Source organism: Pristis pectinata, chromosome 32, assembly GCF_009764475.1.
Source record: "Pristis pectinata isolate sPriPec2 chromosome 32, sPriPec2.1.pri, whole genome shotgun sequence".
NCBI classification, from domain to species: domain Eukaryota; kingdom Metazoa; phylum Chordata; class Chondrichthyes; order Rhinopristiformes; family Pristidae; genus Pristis; species Pristis pectinata.
The window spans coordinates 410,940-420,686 of record NC_067436.1 but is presented as its reverse complement, the minus strand read 5'-3'; the positions used below and the strand labels follow the sequence as shown (position 1 = coordinate 420,686).

General features: G+C 46.8%; 2 non-coding genes across 2 annotated transcripts; one reads left to right on the top strand and one right to left on the bottom strand.

The window, feature by feature from the left end:
- The first annotated feature begins 2,942 nt into the window (after nt 1–2,942).
- Nucleotides 2,943–3,013, top strand: trnag-gcc (transfer RNA glycine (anticodon GCC)). The gene has a single exon. It is a non-coding gene; the product is annotated as a tRNA-Gly (tRNA).
- A 4,720-nt stretch (nt 3,014–7,733) lies between these two features.
- On the bottom strand, nt 7,734–7,815 carry trnal-uag (transfer RNA leucine (anticodon UAG)). Its single transcript has one exon. It is a non-coding gene; the product is annotated as a tRNA-Leu (tRNA).
- Between the last annotated feature and the right edge of the window lie 1,932 nt (nt 7,816–9,747).

Genomic DNA, 9,747 nt, shown 5'->3' with positions numbered 1-9,747 from the left:
TAATAAAGGAACAACACTACCCATCCTCCAGTCATACGGTGCCTCACCCGTGGCTAAGGACATTGCAAATATTTTTGCCCGGACCGCTGCAATTACTGCCCAGGCTTCCACAATTTCGTAGGTTACACTTGATCAGGCCTCGACGATTTACTTACCTTAATGTGCCTTCAGACTACCAGCAGTTCCTGTGTTGTAATGTAGACATGTTCCAATGCATAACTCTTCATTTCCCCAAATTCTTTCGCTCTTGTGTTGTGGAGGGTTTGTACAGTGGCGATCGCAGTCAATATGAGGGAAGTTTTAATCAGCTACTATTGTCATACTATATTTCTTACAACGATCTAGTATCACCCGTCATATTTATCCCGCTAATTCCCACCAACTGTTGGTGGCCGAAAAATTCAATGTCAGCAAAGTGATCATCCCCTTCTTATGACTCAGATCCACCCACACAGACTCACTGGGCTATCCCCCAAGAATATCCTCTCTAAGTACAGCTGTGATGTTAATAGTCATCAGAAAATCAACTTTCCTTCTCTTACCTCGTCGTCTGTCATGCCTGGAGCATCTCTCCCCTTGAACATAAAACTACCAGCGCTGCCCCTCCCTCAACCATGTCTCTGTTATGGCGATAATATCCCAGTCCCGTGTGCCAATCCATGCCCTGAGTTCATCTACCTTACCGTATGGTCTGTTGCATTAAAATAAATGCAGTTTAGTCTGCCAGAGCTTCCAGTCTGCGTGCCACCTGTGTACCACAACAGACCCCAATGGTCCAAGCACTTGAACTCACTCTCTTGCACTGGAACATCTGTCATGAATGCATCTGCCCTATCCTCCAGGTTCTTCCTTCAAAAAGATGCTGGAACAACTCAACAGGCTAGCCAGAATTCGAGGAGAAAAACAGACTGTCAGCAATTCGGTTCAGGACCCTTCCTCAGGACTGTTCTTAAGAAGTGTCCTGAAGAAGGCTCCTGACCCATCAGCAGGACGTGCCGGAGAAGATTGGTAACCGCTGCTTTGAATGAATCTCCAATCGACAAATTGGACTCATCTTGAAAGTGAAACACTGGGAGTTTCGTGCCAACATGTTGCTGTACGGCTGAAATGTAACGAAGTCTTGCACCTGGGGTATCAAGGAACAGCGAGAGTTTCATAACAAAATAAAGATGCACATGGCCGGTGTATGGAACGGAAAACAGATGAGGCATTTCTGGCATGTGGCATCTGTACAGGCGGGAAGGAAAGAATGAGCAAAAACCGGACAGCAAAATGCTGGCACGAAATATCCCTGGCAGACACCATTAAAGAAGATCCCAAGACAGTTTATTTGTACATTCCAGCAACATGGTAACCAGGCAAAGGTTCTGTCCCATCAAGTACCGAATGGGAAATCTGTGACTCTGTCCGAAGTATTGTGTCAAGTCATAAATGAATATTTTAGTTTTGTATTCAGTGAGGAGACAAACATTATGCTTTCAGATTTCAGGAAAGGGAGCAAGGTTAATGTGTAGCGGTTTAACATTGAACAAATAGAATGTATTCGGTGTCCCAGCAAGCATAGATGTGAATATATACCTAACACCTGCTGAGGTGTATCGCAGGCTGCTTTGGGAGGCAACGGATGAGATTTCTGGGGCCACGAGAGAAATGTATTGTTTAAACCTCGCTGGCCACAGGTGCGGTGCTTGATGACTGGAGTTCAGGAAATGTTAAGCCTTCATTGAAGAAGGGCAGGAAGTGACATGCCAGGGTTGGCCCGCAATTACAGACTAAGTACGTCACACGGAAGTTTTTGAGAAGAAGATTGTGGGACACCAATAATCTGCACTTCGATAAGGAAAGGTTGTTCAGGAAAAGTCAGTATGGATTTGCTGGTGGGATGTCCTGTCTGGCGGAAGTTGTTCAGCTTCTTGCAGAAGTAATGAACTGGATTGAGGAGGGAAATGCTGGTAACAGGCTGCTGGCCCTCAGTTGCCGAGGCACAGAATATAAGAGCATGGAACTCATTGTACAAGAGCTGGAACTGAATATCCTTGCAGATTAAAGAAAACTATGGGTCAGTTTGTATTTATATTTCCTTATACGATTAAATAGACTCTTGACCGGACAACCTACCACGTGATGACCATGCACTTTATTGTCTACCTGCACTGCACTTTCTCTGTCATTGTCACAATTTATTCTTCACTCTGTCACTCTTCTCCCTTGCACTACCTCATTGCACTGTTGTAACGAATTCTGATGGGTGAATGGGATGTAAGACAGGTTTTTTACTGTACCTCGGTACATGTGACAAAAATAAACCAATTACCAATTCCATTAATATGTTATTCAGGAAAAGAGTCGGGGCACACCTACAAAGAGCTGGAGAAACACAGCAGGTCATGGAGGGAAATGGGAAGTCAACGTTTCGGGTCGAGATCCTTCATCTGGACTGGGAAGAATATAGCCCGTCAAGGACTAAAGGGGAAATCTATGCATTGATCCGAAGAAGTGAGAATTATTGGGTGATCCACCAGGTAGAGCCGTGAATACCTAGGACCCAATGAGATTTATCCGAGAACACTGTTTGAGGCAGGCGACCAATTAGCTGGTGCCACGACAGAAAGTTTGTTTTTAAAAGTTCGTTGGCCACTGCTGAGGTGCCAGGTATCTGGAGTTCAGGAAATGTCAGAGCTTTATTAAAGAAAAGAGCAGCAGGGAAAGTTCAGGCAATGACAGTCCTCGAAGTCTGATGTGAGAGATAAGGAAGTGATTAAAAACATCCGAGCGGCGGGAATAATCTGCACTGAGGTCGTGAAGGAGTGTTCAGGAAAAGTCAGCAATGATTTGCCGGTGGGAGTTCTTACCTGGCAACGATTCACATTCCTGAAGAAATCAAATATAGTTTATTGACTGCAGTGCTGTTCATGAGACTACGTCGCCATCAACTATCACTTGCATTGGTGGTTTAGTGGTAGAATTCTCGCCTGCCATGCGGGAGGCCCGGGTTCGATTCCCGGCCAATGCAATCGCACCTTTTACTTCGAGAGCTTGGTCGCGGCACACATCAACTCCAGCGGACGATGTAACCTCGACCCATTGCGAATCGCCTAATGCAGGAAAAGGTCCACGGCCGACTCCTTCTCCCTGGCCCTCCACTTATCTCACGAGCATCTAAACAATAATACACCTGCGCCAGGCGACGATTGATTGACTACAACTCCGTGTTCAATACTGCATTTCCAAGGAAAGTCATCTCCAAACGCCTGGAACTGGGACTCACAAATTCCTTTGCAATTGGATCCTTGACTTCCTGACCAACAGGTCGCAATCAATAAGGAAAGAGAGAAATACCTCCGCCTCGATTGTCCTCAACACCGGTGCACCACAAGATTGTGTCCTCAGACCGCTACTCTACGCCCAATGATCATGCGACTGCGCAGCGATATTCTGAGATAACTCCATCTGCAAGTCTGCAGATGATAGCACCGGACTGGGCCGAATCTCAAATAACGATTAATCGGAGTACAGGAACGATATCGAGAACCTCGTGTCATGGTGTCATGACAACAAACTTACCCTCAATGTCAACAAAACAAAATAGCTGGTCATTGACTTCAACGAAGGAAGTCGTGCCCACACCGCTCTTTACATCAACGGTACTGAGGACCAGAGGATTGAGAGCTTCAATGACCTCGCATTGAAACTCACCAATGGACTGTGTCCTGGTCCAACCACTTAGATCCCATGGCCAGGAGAGCGCACCAGCGCCTCTACGTCCTCACGAGGCTAAATGAATCTGGTATGTCCCCTTTGACTCTCACTATTTTTTATTGAACATACAAAAGCCTGAAAGTATGTACCAACAGGCTCAAAGACAGCTTCCATCCCGCTGCTGGAAGGCTTTTGAAAGGTCCCCTGGTGTGATAAGATTGTCTCTTAACCTCAAACTACCTCGCTATGGTCTTGCACCTTATTGTCCGCCCGGACTGCACTTTCTCTGTAACTGTAACACTTAATTCTGCGTTCTGGTATTGTTTCCTCTTGCACTCTCTCAATGCATTGTTGTTATGAATTGATCCGTACGAACAGTATGCAAGAGAGGTTTTCACTGTACCTCGCTGAATGTGACAATAATAAACCAATTTCAATTTAAAAAATCACGGGGAACCGAATACATTGACTCAGCCCTCGTCGAAGCAGTGAACTCCGACCATTGGTCTACCGAAGCTTGTGTGTTGCAGGTGATCCTGCCATAGCGGTTAATCCCATGCGACACGGGAGGGAACACAGATTCTTCAGGAATCATTTGCTGACAGTGCAGTTGAAGGTCGGTTTCTGCTCGTGGTTTAATTTACCTCAATTTATGGCAAAATCTGCAGTTGCGGGACTCATTGAATTACTGACTCGTTACTGGACAGGGAGAAGACATTAAGTGTACGTAGTCAATGTTGGTTCTGATGAGACAAATGGTATCATGGAGTCAGAGAGTCCGAGAACAATCCGGCACAGATGCAAGGGCTTCGGCCAACGAGTCCATGCCGCTCACGGGACACAACCAGCTCGTCACAATTTCGTGCGTTCGGCCCATATCCCTCTAAGCCACGCCCCCTCCCATTGAGTGATTGGGGTTTACAGCATTGAAGCTGGACCTTCGTCCTCCCGCGTCTGCACCGACCATCAAGCCTGTCTGCACAGAGCCCATCTGTCTTCATTCAGTCCATATCCTCTATGTCCTGCTCATTCAGGTAGGTCTTGAATGTTTTTCTCGTCTCGACCCCCTCCTCCTGCAGCCCATCCCAGCCGGAACTATTCTGGTAAAGTTACCCCTCAATTCCCTTTTAAACCTCTTCTGCCCGACTTAAACTGATGCGGTCTTCTTGACACCTCTACATGGTAAACAGACTCTGGCTAAATCCCCGTCATGCGCCTCTCGGCTTTATGATCCTCATTCCTCTGATCCAGTGAACACAGACCAAGCCCACCCACTGTCCACTTGTAACTCAATCCCTCCAAACCAGACTCCAGCCCACCAATCTGCTGAGTCCCCTCCTGTACTTCTCCCCCAGTTCTGTCGAATAGCCCCCTGCGGTGCCGAACCAGTTACTTATTGAAATGCGGAGTAATTCTATTTCAATCGCCCGTGCAGGCAGAGAACTTCAAACCAACCCCGGTCCGTCTGAGAAATCGGTTCGCCCATTCGCCTCCTTGAAAACATGCACCAAACATTGCCCCTGGAATTTCGAACCGTTCGCAAATGAAAAGAACACATTAACCCTGTCGAAACCGATCGTCATCTTGTTTCATCTGAACGACACCACCTTTGCTCAGAACCGACCCCGCCCACAGTGCAGAGTTTCTTCACGTCAAGCTGGAGCACACTGGGGCGCTTTCTTAAAATCCATTCCAGGACGTGGGCTGCGTAGGCTGAGCCAGCGTGAGTTTGCCCATTCCCAATTGCCTCTGAGAAGGCGCTGGTGAGCTGCCCTGCCGGAGGGCGGCGCTCGGCAAGCGCTACCTCTGCCAGCTTCAGCATTGCTCCTGCCACAAGGGGACTCACTCACCATGACACAGCTGTTTCCAAATGGAAGGAAGGTTTTCCGCCCGCAACGACCACGCCAGCTCAAAGAACGAACAATCTGTCCGATTCCCCACACGCATGCGTGTTCCCTTTTCAGTACCCATCCAGCTCTTGCCACTGACTACATTGGCCCCACCTCCAACAGAGCCGTTAGAGACCCGTCTTCTGCTTTTAAAAAAGTTGTATTTCGGTTCACTTGTGCCGCTGCTCCTTGATCCTTCCCGAAGGAGGAGTTTCAATTCCATTTATGGAGTTCCATGAATTTGAGGGCTCAAGTTCCCTCAAAACCTGCTGCTGTTTCAAAGTAAAATCACTCCAACTTCCCCGCCATGCACAGCGGAGAATGAAAGTAGTAACAGCTGGAAATGTGAAAGACGTTGCCTTCCAGTTACCAGAGTAACGACACCACCGCTCTTGGATACCAAGACAACGACAAGGCATCACCCCTGGTTATCCTGGCAAACGACACTCCACGCCCTCCCAGTCACCCAAGTCCCCATGTCCCAGGGAAACAACAACTGCCTCTGAGTTTCCCAGGCAACCACCCGCCTCGTCCCCAGTCACTGGGATACTACAATCCCCACTGCCGGTTACTCAGGGAACCAACAGCCGAGACCTAGTTACCTGGAAAACAAAAGACCGTGCTCCCAGTTACCCAGGCTAGCAGCTGCCCATCGCTCCTGTTCACCGTTACAGAACTGGCTCTGGCTCCCGGTTTCCCAGGGAATTACTTGCCTCGATCCCAGTTACCAGGGGAAATAACAACACCTGCCTCCAGGTTTCGGAGACAACGACCCACCTAGTCCCAATTGAGGCAAAACGCGAGGGTCTGTGCAGCACTTTTCTTCGGTATTTTCAATAGGTGCAAATGTTGGGCAAAATCGGGTTTTGTAAGGTCATTGAAGTGTAGCTTTTGAAGAGGTTAAGATCAAACAACACCCATCTGCCCAGCACTCAAAGTGCGGCAGATGCTGCAAATCTGAACACGAGCAGAGAAAACGCTGGAATTAGTTTGCTGATGTGATGCCTTTCATGGCAAGATAAGCAGAATTCCGGAAGTTGCTTTTCAGCTCACCAGATCAGCCAGCTCTCAGATTTGACGCCAACATTTAGATTCACTCGAGACCCAGCGCTCGATTTGTTAAACTGTCCCTTTGTGATGGCTCTGGCTTCAAGAACAACAAAACCCACCAATGGTCCCGACGTTAATGCAGAGAGGGCTGCATGGGCAGCGGCACTGTGCTGGAGAAGTCGGCGAGATCAACTCACGTTGGCCTGCTGAAAGCTGCGTTTTGATTTTTCCTCACAGCGTTTGCGGCGCGGCGGCTGAGGAATTCAGCGCACACTCACCATTGGTTGGCACATACCATTTCGCACAGTGTTGTTGGCCAACTGAAAAATTCGAAACACTTGTTATGTTTTTCGTAATATCTGAAATGTCACGTTCAGCACAAAAATCCCCAAGGAGCATTGTAATGGAATTATGACCATGTTGGTTTCACTTTATGCTGATGAGATGAGTGCACTGCTTTAGATTTTTTTTCTCTCATGAAGAAAGAGGAGGAAGGCCGCCCACTGGCCCACTGAACATTGGCATCAATTCACCTTTTCACATTTCCCTTTGAAGTCGGGACATTTGAAGGACGGCACAGCGAAGACGTTTGAGAAAGGAGAAAGTTAAGGAAACATGAAGATATCAAGGGGAGAATTAAAGGAGGAAAGGTCTCCGTTCAATGCAGAGATAAATGCAGCAAAGTGGGAAAACTTTAATACCATTTCTCTTCCATATTTTGAAGAGGGTTGAGTGTTGGTGGGCAGGGAAATTGCCCTCATCAACCAGTCTCATTAGCTGAGTTTCCAAATGAAAATCATCGATTGGCGTCAAGGAAGAGAGGGCCATTCACTGTGTTGGGAATATGGATGATAAGCTGTGCCGAGATCAATAGCAAAATAGGAATAATGACGTTTGGCACATTGATGGGGCGCCACTGAGTAAACTGCATCCAATTCAGTTGGAAAAGTTGTGCTGTTTTGGAAGCAGATCAGGTTTATTGAAACGGTCAGAAGGATGGGGTATTTCAATTACAAGGTCCAATTGGAGAAAGTCGGCTGTGACTGTCTGTGCATTGAGCAGCTTCTCAAAAAGCGCAGGTGAAAATTCGATGCGTGGCAGTGGTGGGATTCGAACCCACTTCCCCTCAGAGACTGGAGCCTAAATCCAGCGCCTTCGGCTGCTCGGCCACACTACCACCGATTTGCCTAACATATGATCTCCAATTCATTGCTTCGAGTCTGCACTTTGCAATTAATGCATGGAAGTTCACTTCGAGGAACAAAATGAGTTCTGTGATATAATTTTGGAGAAGGGACAGTGAAAGTCAGACAGTGATCGAGGAAAAATGACAACGAAGGGTAACCGCACTCTGAGGTTGTATGTGTAATTTCGAATTTCAAGACTGGGTTAAGTTTCCCTCTAAATTCCGCTGTGCCTCAAACACATCACTGATGCAAGCGGTCACGATGTTTCGCAGTTGTTCTGCCACACAGGAAATAAAGAAGGACATCCATCCATGGAATGAGCATAATGAAAAGGGCCGGCGAACCGATGGTGAGCAGGAAGGCGGTACGTCAGCTATTTGTGAAGCGAAGTTTCAGGGAAAAGAGGACTGACAGCTCAGCGTCTTTGCTAATTTTATTCCCGTGAAGACAGGGACGTGGGAACGAAAAGTGTTGTCTCAATGAGATAAACAAACAATTTTAACAATGAAGTGAAAACAAATTTTTAAATCAACGAGAAGGGAGGCCACGCGGGTTGAACGTAAGATCAAAACAGGGCTGCGGTGTTGGCAACAAACAAAAAAAGCAACAATAACCAGAAGCAGTTGAATTCCAAGGAAGTGGACAGCCTTCTGGCATTTCAAGGAGGAGCAGGTAATAGGTGAAAGGACAACAGCCCGAACAATATCAGAAAATATGACATTGTCCATTTGGCATACAGTCTAAATTAAGGGGCTCTTTATTTTATTCTTGAGCGATTGCAAAACTCCCGAATGCTGGTAGAACTTGTATCTTAATGCGTGATTGATTAAAAAGACACCGTGCAGTTTTATAAATATACAGTGAAGTGATGTAATGTTGCTGTTTCTTGTCGGATGGTTTGAATTCCAATGCAGGGAGACTCTATATAAAAAATGAAGAGCGGCGCTGGCACGGCATCAGCAACAACATTTTCAATGTTTGTCTCCTTATTTATTTTCGGAGCTGAATGATTTAGACATAATTAAGTGAAGCTTATCAGACCGATAGCGGAAATGGGCGGGAGCTTTGTGAAGGAAGGTTGTCCAGCCAGTCGGGTATCCGCTGCAGTTGAGATAATCGAGAGAAGTCTTGATTGAAACCTGTGAGTTCGTGAGGGGTCCTGACAAGCGGAAATCGGGGACGACGTTTCATCCAATAGCATATTCGAAAGATTAGAGTTACTGTTTAGAAGTCTGTGCCACATGATTGTGACAGAGGTGCTTTACCACAGTGGGTTCAGTGTTCCGGCAAGTGGGACCGCCTCAGATTGGCAACTTTGTCGGTATTGATGAGTCGTACCGAAGATCCTGCTTCTGTGCTCGAAAACTCTCTGATTCATTAGCTCTGATTATCCGGAGTTCTTTTCATGGAATATCTTTCATACACGGCAAAAATCACTGGAAGTTTTTGAGTGCGGGGTTTTGGTAAAACGAGGAAGCTGTTACGTGATTTCAGTTCTGTTCAGATATGCAGTCAGTCAGGGCGAGGCAGCGCATGTACAACCGTTGATTTTTGTCCTGCTGCCTGACCTGCTGACCATTTCTTGAATTTCTGCTTTTGACACAAAAAGCCGGCTTCAGTGTTCCCATCAGCTTCACAGCGTTATACAGCAAATGTCACTGCCGACCATCAAGTACCTATCTCCAGCAATCCATTTGCTCTCATTAGTCCAGATATAGTTTCATCGTCCGGATCCAAGTGCGTATTAATTGGCTGTGAAATGTAAGAGCATTTTTATCCTCTGCTTTCTTTGCCACCTGATTTCTACCGCCCTCTAGTGAAAGAAAATCTTCGTCAGATCCCCTCCAAATTCTGACTCCAACTTAAGTGGAATCTGAAAACTCTGCCATGGGAACGAATACCTAATATCTCCCCTTTCTTTG